The sequence below is a fragment of the Lycorma delicatula genome, chromosome 1 (genome assembly GCF_047948215.1).
Source record: "Lycorma delicatula isolate Av1 chromosome 1, ASM4794821v1, whole genome shotgun sequence".
Classification (NCBI taxonomy): Eukaryota; Metazoa; Arthropoda; class Insecta; order Hemiptera; family Fulgoridae; genus Lycorma; species Lycorma delicatula.
The window spans coordinates 352,867,494-352,886,392 of record NC_134455.1 but is presented as its reverse complement, the minus strand read 5'-3'; positions in this window follow the sequence as shown (position 1 = coordinate 352,886,392).

Below are 18,899 nucleotides of genomic sequence, written 5' to 3'. Positions count from 1 at the left end.
AATTTTTGGACGAAAAATTTCCGTCTGGATATTAGATTAACTACGTCAAAAGGAATGTTTTTGAGGAATATAATAAGATTAACCTCCATGTTTTATTTTTATTATGAAGAAAATTAATAAGCTTTAAACTCATCGGCAAAGATATAGTGCAACTCAACAAAAACTGTAATTATTAAAACTATAACGAATCTACAAAACTGCTTTCATTTACATTTGACCTCATATATTATTTTGATATGGACGTTTCTTTGGCTTTGGTAAATGCACTTGTTAAGATGACAGCAAGGCTCTTGGTAAGGCCACTAATTTGATAAAGGCCACTTACACGTATCTGGAAGTGTTTTTTTTATTTGGATATAACTAATTATAAATGTTCTATTGACCTTTTATTATTCGTTTTAATAATTTATCTATTATAATAAAGTATTATAATCTCAGAAAACTTTTTTTTTATATATGAAAGAAAATTTATTTTAATTTTAAATATATTATTTTCAAGTATCTTGTACTGTATTTTATTTTTTCAGATATACTACTTATATCAACAATGACATAAAAATTGAATTATACTACTATATTTCACCGTGAATACTTAATAATATACACGAATGGATCCATCCAGTAAGCAAATAAAAGTTACACTTAAATTCATTACATTTTAGATTTTTTTTTGCAGTCGAAGAACCCATAAAAGTATTTTTAACTTTAAAAAATTCTTTTATTATTCTAACATTTACAACATCATAAAAATGATGTATTTACACATTAAAATAATGTTATATACATACAAATATTTTTACCAAATTGTTTTGAAATGCAGTTCTACTTACTATTATTTATTTTAAAGATGAAAAAGGGAAAGAGCTTTCGTTTAGGTTATTGTCTTTAACCTTTATTCATTACTGACTCACATGCATGCAAATTAAGGAATTTGCTGTTTTAATAATATAAATGTTATTGTTATTAATATTAGTACAAAAAAAATAACATTAAAAAAAGTATGGCATCACATCTCTCAGGGTTAAGGGATATCTGGAAAATTTCCCTTGACTTTCCTAACATATTCTCCTTTTGAAAATAATTGAAAAAGTTCACATAAATATGTATGTCTAACATTTTTTGTTTGCGAGTGACGGCTAGCGAAATATTTTACTAGGATTTCAGCTACCTTGGTGAAATGAGGTCGTACAGAAATATTTAGGACGTTAGTTAAGACAGAGAATTAGTGATTTATTATGGTTTTTAACCTAAAAATCTAAAAAAATAGATCATAGAACCGTATGTGTATTACATTTTGCGAAATCTGGTGTTAAAACAAATAATTTCGTTTAAAAAAATCCTGTTTTTTATGTTTGACGTAAAATAACTTCGTTAAATGGGTAATAAGCACATAAAACTTTTAAACAAAACTTATAGAAAATTTAATTCTGAATAAAAGATAAGTTGAATAAAAAGAGGAAAAGTTACAAAATTTGAATTTTATTTAGAAATATTACCCTAGACCAAAGTGCCAATTTATATAATAAATGTTAAAAAAAAAAGCCGCCATTTTCAACACATTTTTTGGCACGTTTCTGTACCGCTTTTGTTGTTCATTTTAGTTCTTTAGGGATTACATTAAGTTGCTCAGTCGCATCTATAATACGGACTATTAATTCCTCACGAGAATATTTTTTGTTTTATATAAAATATTTTTCATTCATACCCAGTCCAAAAATCTAAAGATATTAATCTTGGTGATCAGGAATGTGAACTTCCACGACCGATCTATTTTACAGGTAAATAATTAATTAAGTGACTGAAAAGGGCAGGATAAAAGTGGGAATTCTCGACATCGTGCTGAAAGTATACTTTTCGTCTCAGCGCTAGTGGAAAATCTACAAGAAGTTGTGAGGCCGCACCATACATTGACGCTAAATTAGTGTAAAAATTGCCTTCCAGCTTTTCATGAGGATTTACTTCTGCCCATGTTTGCTTATTGCGTAAGTTGTTGACGCTATCTCGAGTGAACCTAGTCGGTAAACAAAACATAGTAGATTTATCAATTTATATTCCACGGTTGTACAACTTCAAGCAAAGCGGACCGTCTACTGGGTGATGTTGAACTGGTTATGATAAGGATAAAACTTGTTTTGTTTAGGTGTCCTCCAACCCAATGGAATGCAAAACTCCAATCCACTTAGAAATACATTTTGTATTGACGCTTGAACTGTGCTGAACTGTATCGCTAATAATTTCATCAATAACAGCGTTGTGTTGGGCAAAACGTCGGTACCGGATAGTGAACTTCATTCCGGAAGATTGCGCAAAGTCGCGCTAATTGCTTTGGATCTAGAATCCTGCGATTCGGGAAACGTATTTAATTTTCTACTGCATCAGCTGTAGAATTACCATTACCCACACCCAAAATGGGTATCATATCAGCGTATTATAAATAAGTACGGCTTACTTCAGTGGCAAACCGATCACGTTCAAACTAAAATTCATAGAATAACTTCGCTAATGACAGCACCCAATTCACAGTACCCGGTACACTTGATTGAGTGCCTATCTCAATGTTACTATTAGATTAAGTAATGATAAGTTACACTCATCATTACTGTTAGATATATTAGGTACAGGAATCATAAGGAAATCGTGATAAATTTAGCAATAGCTTGTAGTCTAATGAAAAAACGTAGTGTCCGTAAATCATAGAAAATAATGTTTGATACCAGCTCATACATCCTAGTTCGCCTACTTCTATTTTACCCCGCTGAAATTTACCTCCACCTTCCGGCGTGCCGAAAGGAATTTTATAATTTGGTTGGGAATTTTTCCAATCAATATGAAATAAAATCACAAATTTTTTTGTAAAAGAATATCGGTATTTTTGTTTATTATCATCTTCTGTATCTGCAATTTCCGGTTCTGGAATTGTTTCGTATAATTATCTGGAATTTTTAACACTTGATTTATTTTTTGTTGTATAAGGCTTACGGTAGGATAATCATCGTGAAAGAAAACTAGAAGAAAAAAGTTTCTTACTTGAGATTTTAACTTTTTTTTTCAATCAAATACCTTAAATACATGCAATGTAATCAATTTACAATTCCAATAAATGGTATCCTTAAATAAACACAGCACAACATAATGAAAATGAGATTTATTTGCATAGTCTCCTTTGAAAAAGATTATAACTAAACGGAAGACTACAGGAATTCGCCCTGGTGGACACTGGTATGTGTCCGCAATACGGTTTTTTTTTAATCCTTATTAACCACCCCGTGGGTAACTGGCATTACCTTTCGGCATTACCTCAAGTTACACCCGTAGTGACGTGAAAGCAGTCTGCCCCACCCTAGCTTGGCCATGCTCTCAGGCCCAATGCGGGTTATTGGACAAAGCTTATCATGTGATATATGAATGCGTTAGGTATGAGTTAATGTGCACGAAGACCATTTGTCGGCTTGATATTATCGGGTCGACACTTGATTTCCTTGTTAATTGGAAAAGCCGGGCCGAATGGGTAATCTCAGAAAGTTTTATTACATATCTGGTGAAAGAAAGGATCGCTGAAGGGGTGTGATGTTTCGCTTGGACTTTCCTTCTTTGTGTTTATGTTTGGTTTTATTCTTATTTTGTTTTATAATTTGCAAAACTGTTGCTGTTTTTGTTTCTGTTTGGTAATAGATTTGTTTGTTTTTCGTTAGTTATGTTTTATATTACATTATTTATTGTTATTGTTATGTTTGTTAGTGTTTTTGTGTTGCGTTTTATGATTCGTTGTGTGTCGAACTCATTTTACCTTTCGAGCAGGTAGATTTCAGTTCCTACGTTCTTAGAAAGAAAGTCATTCAGTTTTGTTTTAGACTTGGCTAGAAGTGTTTTGTTCGGAGTTAATGTTAGTAGTACACCGATGGGAATGTCGCCTGTGGAATTCGGATCGGTGGCATCCTGGCTGAGGCTTGACCGAAAGGTGTCATTCCAGAGCTACTGAAGATCCTCCTGTGAAACCCATAAAATGGGTACGCACGGGGTGGCGTGGGGGGCGTGGCGTAACATGGAGGGTATCGGGGTGGCGTGGGGACCGAAACCGTAACATGGAGAGTATCTTCCTCTATGGGGTCAGAGCAACGATTGACCGGACCGAAATCTACTTTTTTCCTTTTTAAAAAGCACTGTAACTTAAACAATTACATACGTTTCAGTTAGCTCTGCGGGTGCTTAATTTTCCAATGTTTGGCATCGAGCCCCAGTTAGCTGAGATATTCGCTTTTAAGGTGTGACTAGGTGTATGGAGAACTGATGAAGCTGGGGGTTGGGAGGATTTAGGAATTGACCTCATGCATAGGGTATATTGTCATTAGAGGCTAATTAAATTTGTGAATCTGTTTCTTGATTTTTAAGTAAATCAAGAATACTTTTAGTAAATTGAATTGGTGGACAAAATTGTCGTTTTTGCCATAAACACTTCTTTCGTTGATATGAAGATAATATTTTTGGTGTTTAAAGATCAATCAAGTAATGATCTAAGTGCGTAGTCTAACTCATTGATTCTCAAACTTATTCGTCCACCGCCCTTATTGAGAATCAACATTTTTCTAGCACCCCCAAAATTTTTAAGATGAGCTATTAAAAACAGCAATTTCAATTATTGTTTTTAAACCTGGCATATCCCATTTCTGAGTTGAAACTTACATTTTAAATGAAAGCAATTAAAATGCATATTTAATCATATTTGGAAGTAATTTTTCGTATGTTTGGAATATTTCGGTTAAGAAACTTCGTAGAGAGACAAACATACAAGAAAAGAAATTAAAGCTTAAGCTTTTAAACGATTATAATGGAGTTTACTGGAAAAATTTTGTTTCCCCATGCGCTCGATCAAACACGAAGAAAAACTTTCAAATTTTTAAAACTTTTCTTCTTACTAATTTATTTTTAATTTGATGATTTTTGAAATTTGAATTATATCCTCAAAAATAGAATATTCAAGCTTTAATTTATTTTACTCGTCTCTTTAAACTTCTTGGTTGCAAAGTTAAAGTAGTTTGAATATAATAATTTTTTATCATAAAATATAGGTGTCCTTTAATTTTTTGTGCTAGTGTAGTATATATCAATTTTAGTATGAAATATCAGAAAAACATAATTTTTTCCTTTTTTTTTAATCAGCCATCGCCTTCCTAGACAGCCTGTACGCTCGCACTTTTCTGTGAGCTGTCTACCGCCCCCCTGAAGGCCTCCAACGCCCATAAGGAGTCGTTATCGCCCACTTTGAGAACGAATGTTCTAACTGAAGTTAGAAATACAGAAAGAATTTTTCTGTGAAACCTTCGTTGTTAGAGGAAGGCGCGGGGATCGCACTTCCACGAATCGGTTAATTTAATAGTTGAGGGTTGTAAGTTATGATAGGTGGTAGTGGTTGGAAAAGCCATACGAAGTCGAGAGGTTGTGTAAATATAGAATTTTCATTGGTGGCATCCTGACAGAGGCCAAACTAATTACTGTGTTGTGTTATAAAGTTTAGAGGGTGTAAAAACGACATCCAGTATAGCCATCGGAGCTATGAACGGAGGGGGTGTGTAAGGACCGAAATCATCACAAGGTACTGGTGGTCTTTCTCTATGGAGGTCAGTATGTTAAATTCATACTTGAAGAAAAGTTAATTTTAATATAATTACAAACCTAAAACGTCTTTTGATTTGAAGGAATTGGATGAAGTCAGTGTTATAAATTTGGACGAAATTTTCAAAAATAATAAAATAAGCAATTAAACAAAATAAACAGTAAAACAGTTTTTTATAAATTGTTTACAGATATATGAATTGTACGTATTTGTACGCTAAGTACAAATTTGTTCTTTAATTAACGTGATTATATAATATTTTGATAAAAACTGTGTAAGCTTCTATGTTTATATATATTTATACTACATTATAATGCTTATTTAATAATTATCCTGTTATTACATAATATCATTGGTCTTTATTGCTAATATAAATTTATTACGAAGTAGGTACCAAAACTTCTATTTGAAGTATAAGTTTTAGAATGTTTTATACATTTTTAAATCTTCTTTTTCTGTTTAGCCTCCGGAACCACCGTAAGATGTTACTTCAGAGGATGAATTGATTGTAATGAATGTAATTAGATAAAATGATATGTATGAATATAAATAAAGTGTACTCTTGTACAGTCTCAGGTTTACCATTCCTGAGATGTGTGGTTGATTGAAACACAATTACAAAGAACACCAGTATCCACGATCTAGTGTTGAAATCCACGTAAAAGAAACTACCTTTATTACAATTTGAACCTTAGAACTCTTATCTTCGAAATCAGCTGATTTGCGATGACAAATTTACCACTAGACCAACCCGGTGATTATATATTATTAAATCTGACCTTAAAATTAATTCTTAACTAATCTTTATGAAAAAATAATTTATACTGAATTTGTTTCAAATATTCTTACATTATATAGAATGTGCATATCTCAATTTTTTTAAAGATGAATTAATGAGTACTTTTCCAGTAAATTGTGAAAAACCTATCGTAGTATATAATGATTATTGATTACATTGCAATATTATTAATAATTAATTTAGAATACTATAAAACTTTGTAACTTTCAAAATTCAATGACTTGTACCTTATCGTATAGTTATTTCCTAGTAATAAATTAATGGGCCACTACTGTAATATTACGTATCTGATTATTAAGTTTTAGAACTTATGAATTCTAATATATCTTGCACGAGCAATCACAATTAAATGTCTATCATATTCTTTAGTGCGGAACTATAGTCATGGAACGCCAAACTTCATCCTGTTTTTTTAATTTTGGTTGCTTAAATACATTTCACTTATAGTAATCTGTCAACCATTTCTTCCGGATTTTTCACTTTATTTTATACTTTACTGGTTACTAACGGCACGGTGCATACTAATATCTAACTATAATATTATCTTATGACACTACAAACGTTAGACCGGATATTAAAATTAAGTTTTATAAGATTATTGCAAATCTCTCACTATTTTACGGGGATGAATTACGAGCTATATGGAAATCCGATACAAAAAAATTTAACAGCTGCAATAAAGTTTCTAAGAATGGTCAAAAATGTTCAGGATAATTTTAATAAAGAAAATGTACGGAAGAAGCTTAAGACGATTTCTGATAACATACTAAAGTATGAAAGCAGGCGGAGGTAAAATGTACTGTGTATGGAAGATTCTATTTTAAAGGCTGTTTTCATTTATATTACTCCAGGTAATTATAACACAGGAAAAATCAGGAATACATATAATGTTTCAGTCAAGTTTATTCTATAGTTTATAGGTATATTATTTTCATTAAAATAATAAAAAATATATATATAAACGTAGATCTCAAAGCTGTTTGTTCTCAAATTACGACAATCAAAAGATTCTGCTTTGGAGCAGTAGTTTTCTGTTCTAAAAGTCAAATAATGCTAAACTAAAAACGCTACGGGCAAGAATTATTGAGCTAAATTACTGGTTTTAAAATTTTGAAAAATGAGTCCCAGAGAAATGTCTACAGTAGTTTCTAAAAAAACTTAGTTTCAAAATATTTAGATTTGGGTAAATGTACCGTATTAAATTGCAAATAATCTAGCAAAACTTAACAAAAAAACTGATGTGGGAACCACATGGACTTCCTTGTACGCCTATTAACTTACATACATATACACATTTTTTCCGCACTTCATTTAAACTTAATTCATTTGAAAGTGAGATACGATCCTCCAGTACTTTAATAAAATGGACAGTTACACAATTGCAATTATGCTGGACAGCACGTTGCATCACATTTTTTTTTGTGGTGTCCGTATCAGCATTTAATATGACTTTCTATATTAATTTTGTTTCACGTCGCCCAAGCAGTTATGTGGTGTAAGTAAAAACGTGTCGCATCATTAACCATGGACACATCGGTTCGAATTCGACCCACAAAATTCGAATGGACATCATCGGTTCATATATGTATATATATATATATATATATTATTTTTAATATTTTTTTTAAATTTAAATATGGTGATTTATTAATAATTATTAACCTCAGTAAAAACGTTTCACTTAAAATTAAAAGTACATAAAATTTTATTTCACTAATGATATTTTTCTTTTTTTTTCTTATTGAAAAATAAATTGTTGTAAACATTTTTTTACAATCAGAGGTTAATAATTATTAATAAACGGATATATTTAAATAAAATACATATATATATATTTCGCCCAGTTGCACCTTTGTAATATCCAAATATGTCAGTAATTAAAATTTCATTTAACTATAACTCTGGAACAAATAAAAATAAATACGACTTAGATATATCGTTGAAAATCTCTCAATGAGGTTCAATATCTAATTTTTTTTTGGATTTTGGGCCTTTTTGCACACTATTATTTCAGACGATTGCAACAAAATTATTTATTTCAGTTGATTGCATTACAACAGCCCTATATCCTAAACAGTCCTAAAGATTTCAACATCCTACAGCTAATCGTTTTTGAGTTATGCGAGATATATACGTACGCGCATATGTACATAGGTATGTACAGACGTCACGCCGAAACTAGTCAAAATGTATTCAGGGATGGTCAAAATTGATATTTCCGTTGAAATCTGATAACTGAAATTTTTCGCGATCACAATACTTCCTTTACATCATACAAGGAAGTAAAAATGTAGGAAATATAATGCGAGAAAAATTATTTAATTGGTCAATAAATAAAAGAAAATGTTTAAATCAATTTTTATTGATAACCAGATAAACAAAACAATTCTGAAAAACATGTATTATAATCTTTCCGTGAACTAATGTGAACTTTTTCATTCTTTTCATGAGAGAAAAATGCCTATAATGTACGTTTATGTCAGAAACATCGTAAAACATTCTATATACATACATATATTTAAATTTGGCCTTAAAACCTAAACTCTAAAACTTCTATACTCAAAAATTTATCAATAATTACATTTTTTCAGTTAAATTATATGGAATACTATGTTATCTCAAAACTGTTTAAAGGTGAATCACAGACATAAAACAAACCTCAATAAAAAATATATAGCATACTCATCAATTACAAAATCACCGACTAAAATTGAATCAATAACAATATCAAAGCAACAATTTATTCTATTCAACCAATAAAGAACCATAAACCAAAAATAAACCCTAGAAAATTAAAACTAAATTGAAAAAACTAAAATAATAGAGAAATACTAATCCCAAAATAGGAACTAAAGTAAAGACCGCTGGGAAATTTCTCATCTTAAGGTTGGGAATCTGTGTCGTTATGGTCAGGCTAGTAATATACACACTGCATTGTTGTCTGTAAGTTATCATGTTGTAATATCTTTGATTATGTATGAGTTATTACGTTATAAAATGAATAGGAAAATCGATGTTGCTGCCGACTGTGAAATACGTGGTCATACGTTTTGTAAACGATCAAAAAGTTAAGCCTGCTGAAATACATAGTCAGTTGGTTGCTGTGTACGATGATAATGTAATGAATGAAAGAAACGTCCGAAATTGATGTGAAAGATTTAGAAATAACAGAATTAGTATGCATGATGAAGAACGTTAGGGGAGGCCCTCCATAATCCCCGAGGACTTGTTGAAACGCGTCGATAATGAAATCAGAAAAGATTGTCGCTCAACGATTTCTGACCAGCCCCTTCTTTTTCCTAATATTTCAAGAACTGTTATCGGTACACTGTTCAAGACGATTTAGACTTCAGAAAGGTTTGTGCACCTTGGGTCCGCAGGTCTTAACGGAACGTCACAAAAAAATCCGAATAGGATCTGCTTTGATATCTTTGATGCGCTACACAAAAAAAAAGGTAAAGAATTCCTTAATTTTATTATTACCACCGGTGAAACATGGACTTCGTATTACACGCCACAGAGAAAACGGCAGTGAAGTGAATGGTTGGTTATCCTCAATAACCAACTAAACCAACAAAGGTTAAGCCACAGCCATTTGGTGGCAAAGTTATGGCCACAGTCTTTTGGGATTGGTTTGTCATAATGCTGATTGATTTCATTCCGCGTGGAACGAATATATATGCAGAAACCTACTGCGAAACTCTACGTAAGTTATGGCACGCCAATCAAAATCGGCCAGGGGGGCTGGCCGACTGCGTCATTCTGCTACACAATAATGCACGTCCACATGCTGCGAGTCCGACACGTATTTTACTGAGTATATTTGGATGGGAAATTTACGATCACCCATCTGGACTTCGGTCATTCTCATTACAATTTGTTTGGAAAATTGAAAGAATTTTTGAGTTGTAACTAATAGTAGTGTAATTTTTGAAAAAACAAAACAATTAAAAGATAAATTCCCTTTCGGCACGCCAGAAAGCGGAGGTAGATTTTACCAGTGGTAAATAAGGGATAAAAAAGATTTTCACCTTAAACTTAAGTAAAACATCAAATTTAATCGACACGGCAATGGTTGCATATGAAAAAAAGTTTCACATTTTTAGCATGGGACAAGCTCCATCTTACAATTCCAGCAATATTTTGGTCAACCGTTGTTGCCGTAAGAGTTGGTCTATCAAAAATTTTTAGACAAAAGTTTTAGGTAATGTTTAGAGGACAAACGACCGCTTTCAACCGATTCGATACTGTGCCTATTAAGGAAGGTATGATTTTTTATCTTTGAAACTCCATTTTTCCACCCCCTGGGTCAATGGTCGGTGATATCAAAAAGCTTTACGTAGATATATTTTGGCCCTTATTCAAAAAATAGTAGAAACTTTAAAGGAATTCGACATTTTACTTAATAAGAAGGTTATAGCAATATTTTTTTTTTTTTTTTTAAAGTCACACTACATTTCCAACCCCGTGGTACGATTTTGGCCATTAATGACTCAGCCAAGATTTTGGGTCGAGTTATGTTTAGGAAATAATCTGAAAGTGATTGGTGAAAAATTACGGCAGTTATTGTGTCAACAAGAAAGTGAAATATATATATATATATATATATATATATATATATATATATATATAAAGTTTTGATCTGACGGTGGTTTTGGGGTCTGGGGGGTTGTGAAACGAGAAGATATGTCGATATTTTCCGGAAGTCTAATCATGGTATCCATTAAAATAGGTAGCTTTCTTATAAAATCTAAACAGACTAGTATTAGACCCGAAGTGTGAAGATAATAAAAAGTAAAAAAGATCGAACGGGAAATAATCGACACATTAAAAAACAGAATATAATATTTTACGATCCTTTTAGAGAATGAATAAAGAAAGACCGACAAGTAACTTTTTAATATTCTCAAAATTAAAAAAAACAATTGGCTTCAAGAAGTAAGAAAAGATCATCTCCAAGAGATCGGAAGAAGAAAAGAAGAATTTTTCCAGAAAAAGAATAGATGAATTTAAAAATTATAGTGGTTCAAGACGGAAGAGGAATCAACAGAAGAATCACAGAAGATTAAGAAAATTTATCATTGAAAAGATGCAGAAATGACAGCCTTAAAGGGAAAAAATATAAAATGCTTATTTAAGCAGTCCAATGATGCCAATTCCAAAAAAAAATTAATTAGATCAACGAATAACATTACCTACTTTCTTTTTCTTTTTTTTGTGAATCAGTTAAAGGGAACACTTTTTTGCAGTTAAAAACCTATTCTTGCAAAAAAAAAAAGGCTGTTTATTACTATAAGCAAAACGATCCATGGTAATGTAGATAAATCTGAAAAGAGTGAAAGAAAACTGTAAAATAAACATTGAAAAAAAATCAAAAATTATGTAAAAAGCATTCTTCCAAAAATCTACTATTAACAATGATAAAATATTTAACATAAATCTTTCTGATGTGTTAATATCTGGTAGGACAAGTGCAACAATATTAAGATATGGAAATCCAAGTTTTCAAACGTTGCTGTGGGAAAACTAAGCTATTATCAAGATGAACATTCACCCATTATTACGGATAACGCTTTGTTCATAATAGAAGTTTGTATTCTCAAGTAACTACAACAGTTACAGCGAAGTTTCATCAGAAAAGGGGATCTATTTAATTTATAGTTTAAATTTTATTAACATTCTTAGTTAATTATATATTATATTAGACTCAAAAAAAAATTTACATAAAACGCACAATATTGTTAATAATTGTTATTGTTAATGATTAACCTAATGATAATAATCATATTAAGCTAACTGAATTTAAATGAATAATTCAGTTGATGTGAATTGAACCATCACAACGACCTTGGTTGAATTCCACCATGCGAACATACTATTAGCCTAAAAAAAACCGGGAAAAAAACAACAAATGATTTAATAATAATTAGCTAAAATAATTAATTCGCTTTAACAAAGCCCAGAAACGGGACTTAGAGATTGTACAAATACAATTACGTTACAGATTATACAGAGTGACCAACCAATAACGGTATCAGCACTATGATTTGTGTATAAATAAAAAACCTAAAATTTCTGTAATCATTTATTTATGAGAAAGCAATGTACAGACAATGGAAATTTATGAGCTGCAAACAATATTGTTTAAATGATGTCCATTGCTGTGAATACACTCTACAAATCGAGAACGAAGATTATTGTTAACGTGACCAACATTTCCTTCGAGATCAATCTTATTTGGGCCTCGATATTTCCCTTTAATTGATTTGTATCAGCTGGATTATTCTTGTAGACCTTACTTTTAAGGTAAACCCACACGAAATAATCAAGAGGCGATAAGTCAGGGCTTCTAAGTGGCCAGTTAATATTGCCTCTTCTTGAAATAACTTTATTGGGAAATAACTGCTGAACAGCTTCGATTGCCTGATTTGATGTTTGGCATTTTGCTGAAACCAATTTTCTAAATTAAAGCCTTGAAACTGTTGTAGAGATGGTACAAGAAAATCTCGCAACATTGCACTGGGTATTAACGGTAGTGCTAGTTCATTTTGATTCTCAAAAAAGTACGGTCCGATGATGCCATTAAAAGACATAGCAGCCCATACGACCACCTTGGGCTGGGCAGTAGAGATTCTTGCTTTTACGAGGACTAATGTCAGACCGTACCTGAAATTTTGCTTATTTTCACGGCTAGGTGATAAGCTAATGACTCGCAATTGATAATCCGCGCGATACAGACGGCGTGCTGTCACGATAGCATTATTGGTTTGATAAAATGACCGTACGTAAAAAGCACGTTGCTCTCCGGGAAACGGCTCCATTGCAATTAGAATTCCTTGTACCGCTTTACAATTCGACCCTCATCTCTACCACGACTGCCGCATTTCGCAGTAAATAGTCAAACCAAGTGCCGATTCACTTTTTGGTCACCTATTATTTTTATACAAGTAAGAAAAATAATATTTATGATTATAATTTACATAAAACTAGAAAAATGTTAAAAATGTAATGCCAAGAAAATGTAAGATGGTTTATGTTTCACTATACATGATTATGTTAAATGTTTTCTTCCAACTGTAACTAAATAACGTTCATGAATTTAGCGTACACAAAAACATTTATAACGAAAGCTTGAAAATCCTGATTAGTTTTAGATGCTTCTTGAGTTGTAATTTTTTAACACAGCTCTAACCCCAACCTTTTTATTCCCAGAAATAAATATAATTTTAGATAAATCGTTAGTATCAAGAAGTATAAATTGTTCGAGTGCTGCGCGCAGCCGCCCGGCGCACCACCAATGATCCGCTCTGCGCCAATAGCAGCTAAAATAAAAGTGTGAGCACATAAAAAAAACAAACAAACCCATCCTTTCTTATGGAGAGTAAAATTAAATTTAATTATTCTTGGACTAATTTTTTCATGAGAGTTTTTACATTTTTAGATACGGGGTTTTATTACGGATTAAATTTATGTTATTATTTTGAAATTTTGGGGCTAATATTTTATTTATTATATACATTTTTTTAATCTACATTGTCTAGAATTCCATTATTTCTTAGCGTTATGGTTTCTGCTCCTTATAGCATTTCTAGTTTTATTACTGTTTTATAGCGTCGAATCTTTCAGTATCACAATAGTGACTTCTTGTTATATGTGCTTTCCACTTAATAGTGTCGTCTTATTATAAATGTCTTTGATTAACTGAAATGTTAATAATATTTCTTCAGCGTTTTACAAAGTATAAAATACTTCTAAAATTATTACTAAATCCAGAAAAACTAGATCCCCTACATGAAGAATATCAAGGTGGTTTTAGGAAAAGTAGATCATGCTCCTGACAAATTTTTAACGTTAAAAACATGATGAATTATTGTAAATTAGCGAATAAAATAATGGATCTTCTTCAATAACGGTTAAATAAATTTGATAAAGAAGTTGAATTTATATTTATTCTCATATAATTTTATTATATATTTATTCTCATATAAAATTATTCACTAAGCTATATTAGTAAATATTCGTCTTATTTTCATGGCATTTCATATTTGTATATAATGCTATACCACATCATTGCTGTAATACTAGATTAAAAATAAATTTAATTTTTTTGATTGGAATATGATAAATTTTTACAAATAATTTTTTTGGAAAGATATTTAGAAATAATTTTTCAATATATTGTAAAATAAAATGTAACGAGGTAAAAAAATCTTTAGGACCTTCGTTCTGTGTAATAAATTGTAAGTACAGAAACAAGATGTTTACTATATATTACAGTTTTAAAGAATTGCGCAGAATTAAACACAATTATCAGATATAATTACACGCTTTAAACCCACCGTGTTGGTCTAGTGGGAAACTCGTCATCGCAAATCAGTTAATTTTGAAGTCGAGAGTTCCATGGTTGAAATCCTAATAAAGGCTTTTAAAACTTTTATAATGATTTAAATACTTGATCATGAATACCGGTGTTCTTTGGTGGTTGGGTTAGAATTAACCGCACATCTCAGGAATAGTCGACCTGAGACTATACAAGCTACACTTCATTTTCATTTTTTTTTTTTTTTAGACTCTCCTCCCCTGGGCCGGTCCGACTGGTTGGTATTGCGCCACCCAGGGGAGTGCCTGTTGTACTCAAATGGGCCTTCCCACCTACCGGCTGTATTTCCGGCATGGCAGGTCGGCCCACCGGTCAGTTCTTTTGAGTCTATTGATATGCCCATCTATATATATCGCTACGCCATACCATGATTGTCTTGACGTGACGATTGGGTATTTTCTTTGATCTTTCCTATCAAGAAAACCCTCGGAGTCCCCAGTGGCTCATCGAAACTGGCACACCTCAGCATGCCAGACCTCACCACTGGGGCTATCCGCCCTTCCCTATACTAAGATCAGAACCCGAATCTCCTTTCGTCCTCATTTTTCTGCGTTAATATTTACTTAATAGCTGAATCAACCCTCTTCCAGGCATCTTCACTCTGCAACATGTGATAATCTTATGTGTCATAATCTCAGGTAACGTATCAGCCCCCATGGTAATCTGCTCTTACCATCAGATGATAGATCGATGTCTACTAATTCTTCTCTCCATTTATGGCAGTCAGTAAATGTGTGTTCAACATCATCTTCGAGATCGCAATACATACATTCCGTCGATGCTCTTCTACCGATTCTGTGCAAGTAAAAATTAAAGTTTCCATGCCCTGTAAAGTATTGTGACAGGTGAAAATTCACTTCCTCATGCTTCCTATATATCCAGCTTTTAATATCGGGGATGAGTGTCTTTGTTCTACCTCCAGGGCCATTCTCATTCCATCTGTCCTGCCACTTTGCCATTAGCCGCTGCCTTGATTCGTGAATTCCAACTCCCTGGTCTCTTTCAACTCTTAAAAGTGCCAATAAATCAATCGGTGGGACTCCAGCGAGCACACACAAAGCCTTATAGGAGACCGTCCTATATGCAGAAATCACTCCAAGCAACAGTCTCCTATAGGTCCTGATCATAAGTGCCAGGTTTTTCTTTACTTGCACTGAAATTCACCAAACCGGCACCGCATAAAGAATGGACGATATTACCGAAGACGCTATGACCCTTCTCTTTGACGCCTTAGACGCTTTTTGGTTCGTCATAATGATATTTAAAGATTTTATCATCCTGTCAGCCCTGTTACAAACTTCGTTTATATGTTCAGTGAAGGAACCGTTCCTCTGAAAGGTAATGCCTAGGTACTTCAACTTATCAGTTTCTGCTATTGGTTCACAATTGATCCTGATATCCAGCCGATCAATGATCCTTCTTCCAGTGAAAGTGATAAATTTGCATTTATCAATGTTCAGCACTAAATTTTTATTACATAGCCAGTATTCTATCATCTGTAATGCCAAATAGGCCTTATTTTGTACTTCCAGTACATGTCGATCACTCGCAAGGATCACCAGGTCATCTGCATAGGCAATGACCTCGACTCCTGCAGGATAATCCAAATTCAGGATTCCGTCAAAAGTTAAAACCCATAACAACGGGCCCAAAACGGAGCCCTGGGGAACTCCACTGTGTATGTTGAATTCCAAATTTCCACTTTGCGTTGCAATTCTGCACGATCTGTCAGAGAGGTATCTCCTCACCTGTCTCCTAAGATATGGGCTTACGTTCTTAGCTAATAATTCACTGTGAATATGGCTCCATTTGATGGAGCCAAAAGCATTCTTAACGTCTAGGGAGACAAGTAACGGAATCCCTCTTGTTCTCCAAGTACCTCTTCTGACATCTGCTATCCAAGTAGTTACTTTCTTCGCTGCCAACATGGCAGCGAAGAAAGGAACCCTTTCCTTCGAGCGTCCCTTCCAGAACCCGAATTGATTGACGGTTATACCCACGCCTTCTTCAATTTCGCATACAATTCTGTTGGCGAGCATCTTATCTACCGCTTTGCCCAAGTTATTTAAGAGACTCAGCGGTCTAAATCGAGACAGACCTTGATCATCACCGCCTTTAGGGAGGAAGACCACCCTGGCCACCCTCCAACATCGCGGGAATGAATCATTCTCCAAGCCATAATTAGCTATATCAGTCATCTCCCAGGGAAGCTGTTTTACAATGCCTTTGAGTATTGCAGCAGGGATTCTATCAGTGCCGGGGCTCTTTTTATTACCGAGTTGTCCGATAGCGTTACTTAGCTGAGGAGGGTAAACCTCCTCAGCTCATATTCAGGCAAGATGTCAGTTGCCTCTGCTGGACATGGAAATAATTCGTCAAACTGTGCCTGCCTGTAACTCAAACTGTAGCCTGCCGTTCACTCAACACAGGCAGACGCCTGCCAAACCTCTTAGTAACTATCTTGTAGGCTTGGCCCCAGGGATCATTGTCCAATTCCTCACAGAGTTTGAACCAATGATCCATTTTTGATCTCTTAATGGCCCTGTTCAATTGGCGTCTAGCCTCTATATATAGTTTGGCTGCAGTATCAAACTCAGCACCACCTCTGATCCTCAGTCTTTATTTCCTTCTCCTAGCCTGCTGTAAATTATTGCGTAAGCGTGCTATCTCATTTGACCACCAGTAGACTTGTCGTCTGCCCCCAGTGGCCCTTAATTCCTTATCCATTTCTTACTGTATTACCGAGGTAAGAGTATATGGCGTCAACTCAATCATATTACGTAGCCTTTGAGCATACTTTATCAACTATTTTGTCAACCTGACGAGCTGTAGGTCTTGTAACAAAAGGTCTTTCAACTACAAAGTCATTGCCTTCCTTTATGATCAGATGTAACGGAAGGTGATCACTGGATATGAATCACTGTTAGCTCTAGCTGATCCATTGACCATCTATTATCAGCAATGACCAGATTTAAAACAGAGTAGTGGCCCCGAGCCTCGTAAGTTGGAGTACCATCATTTAAACAGCGACCTCCGAGGGATTCCATCAGTTCTTCAATTAGTTCTCCTCTCCTATTACTGCCGGAGCAACCAGCAAAAGTCGCCTTACAGTTGAAATCACCCAACAACACGAATTTCTTGCTCTGTCTGGACAGAATTCGATATATACTGTCTAAAAACCTGTCATAATCCGCAATCGTGATGTTGGGCGAGACATACGCTGTTACAATTATTGTAGACTCCAGTTCAGTCACTATGACTCCCTCTGCTCTAACTTCATTTGCATTGATACACATCATCCTCTGAAATAATGCCATACGGTGATTCCGAAGCATAAAGGGGAAAAGAAAAAAGAAAGAAAGATTGTGAATACCAGTATTCTTTGGTGGTTGGGTTTCAATTAACCCCACAGCTCAAGAATGGTCGACCTGAGACTGTACAAGACTACGCTTGATTTACATTCATTCACATCATCCTCATTCATCTTCTGAAGTAATATCATACGGTGGTTTGGAGGCTAAAGAGAAAAAAAATTACTCGCGTTACATTGCGAAATGATAAATTAAAGAAATTAAAAAAAAAATGTATGCAGTATTATTCTTTAAAATAATACAAACCAAAATAAAAATCTTTAACTAAATCTATGACAGAAGTGTATATAAAGAATAGAAAGATGTGTATAAAAAACCCATTTTGTTTTTTGTTTTTTTTATAAGATAACAATATTCAGATAGAAAAAAAGATCATTATCGATCGTAAAGAAAAGTTTAATTATTGCAGTAGAAAGTGATTTTATTTATTGTTTTTTCTTATAACACTAATAAATAGCAATTCAACCTGTTCATACACACACATGCATACCGATATTTTTTTAATTTCAATTTTTTACACTGATAATTCACTTATGTAACAACAAATGTCAAGAAACGTTCTGGTTGTAAAATGGTCACAGAATCGAATTTATTTAGCGGTGACTTAATGCTCGAAATCGATGTTAACGAAAAATCTTTGTTGATTTTAAAAAGGCGCAATTTAAGAGGTACTAGGATATAATAGTCGATATCAGACGTTGTAATATTGGTAAAGACCACATAGTTATTAAGTCCGAA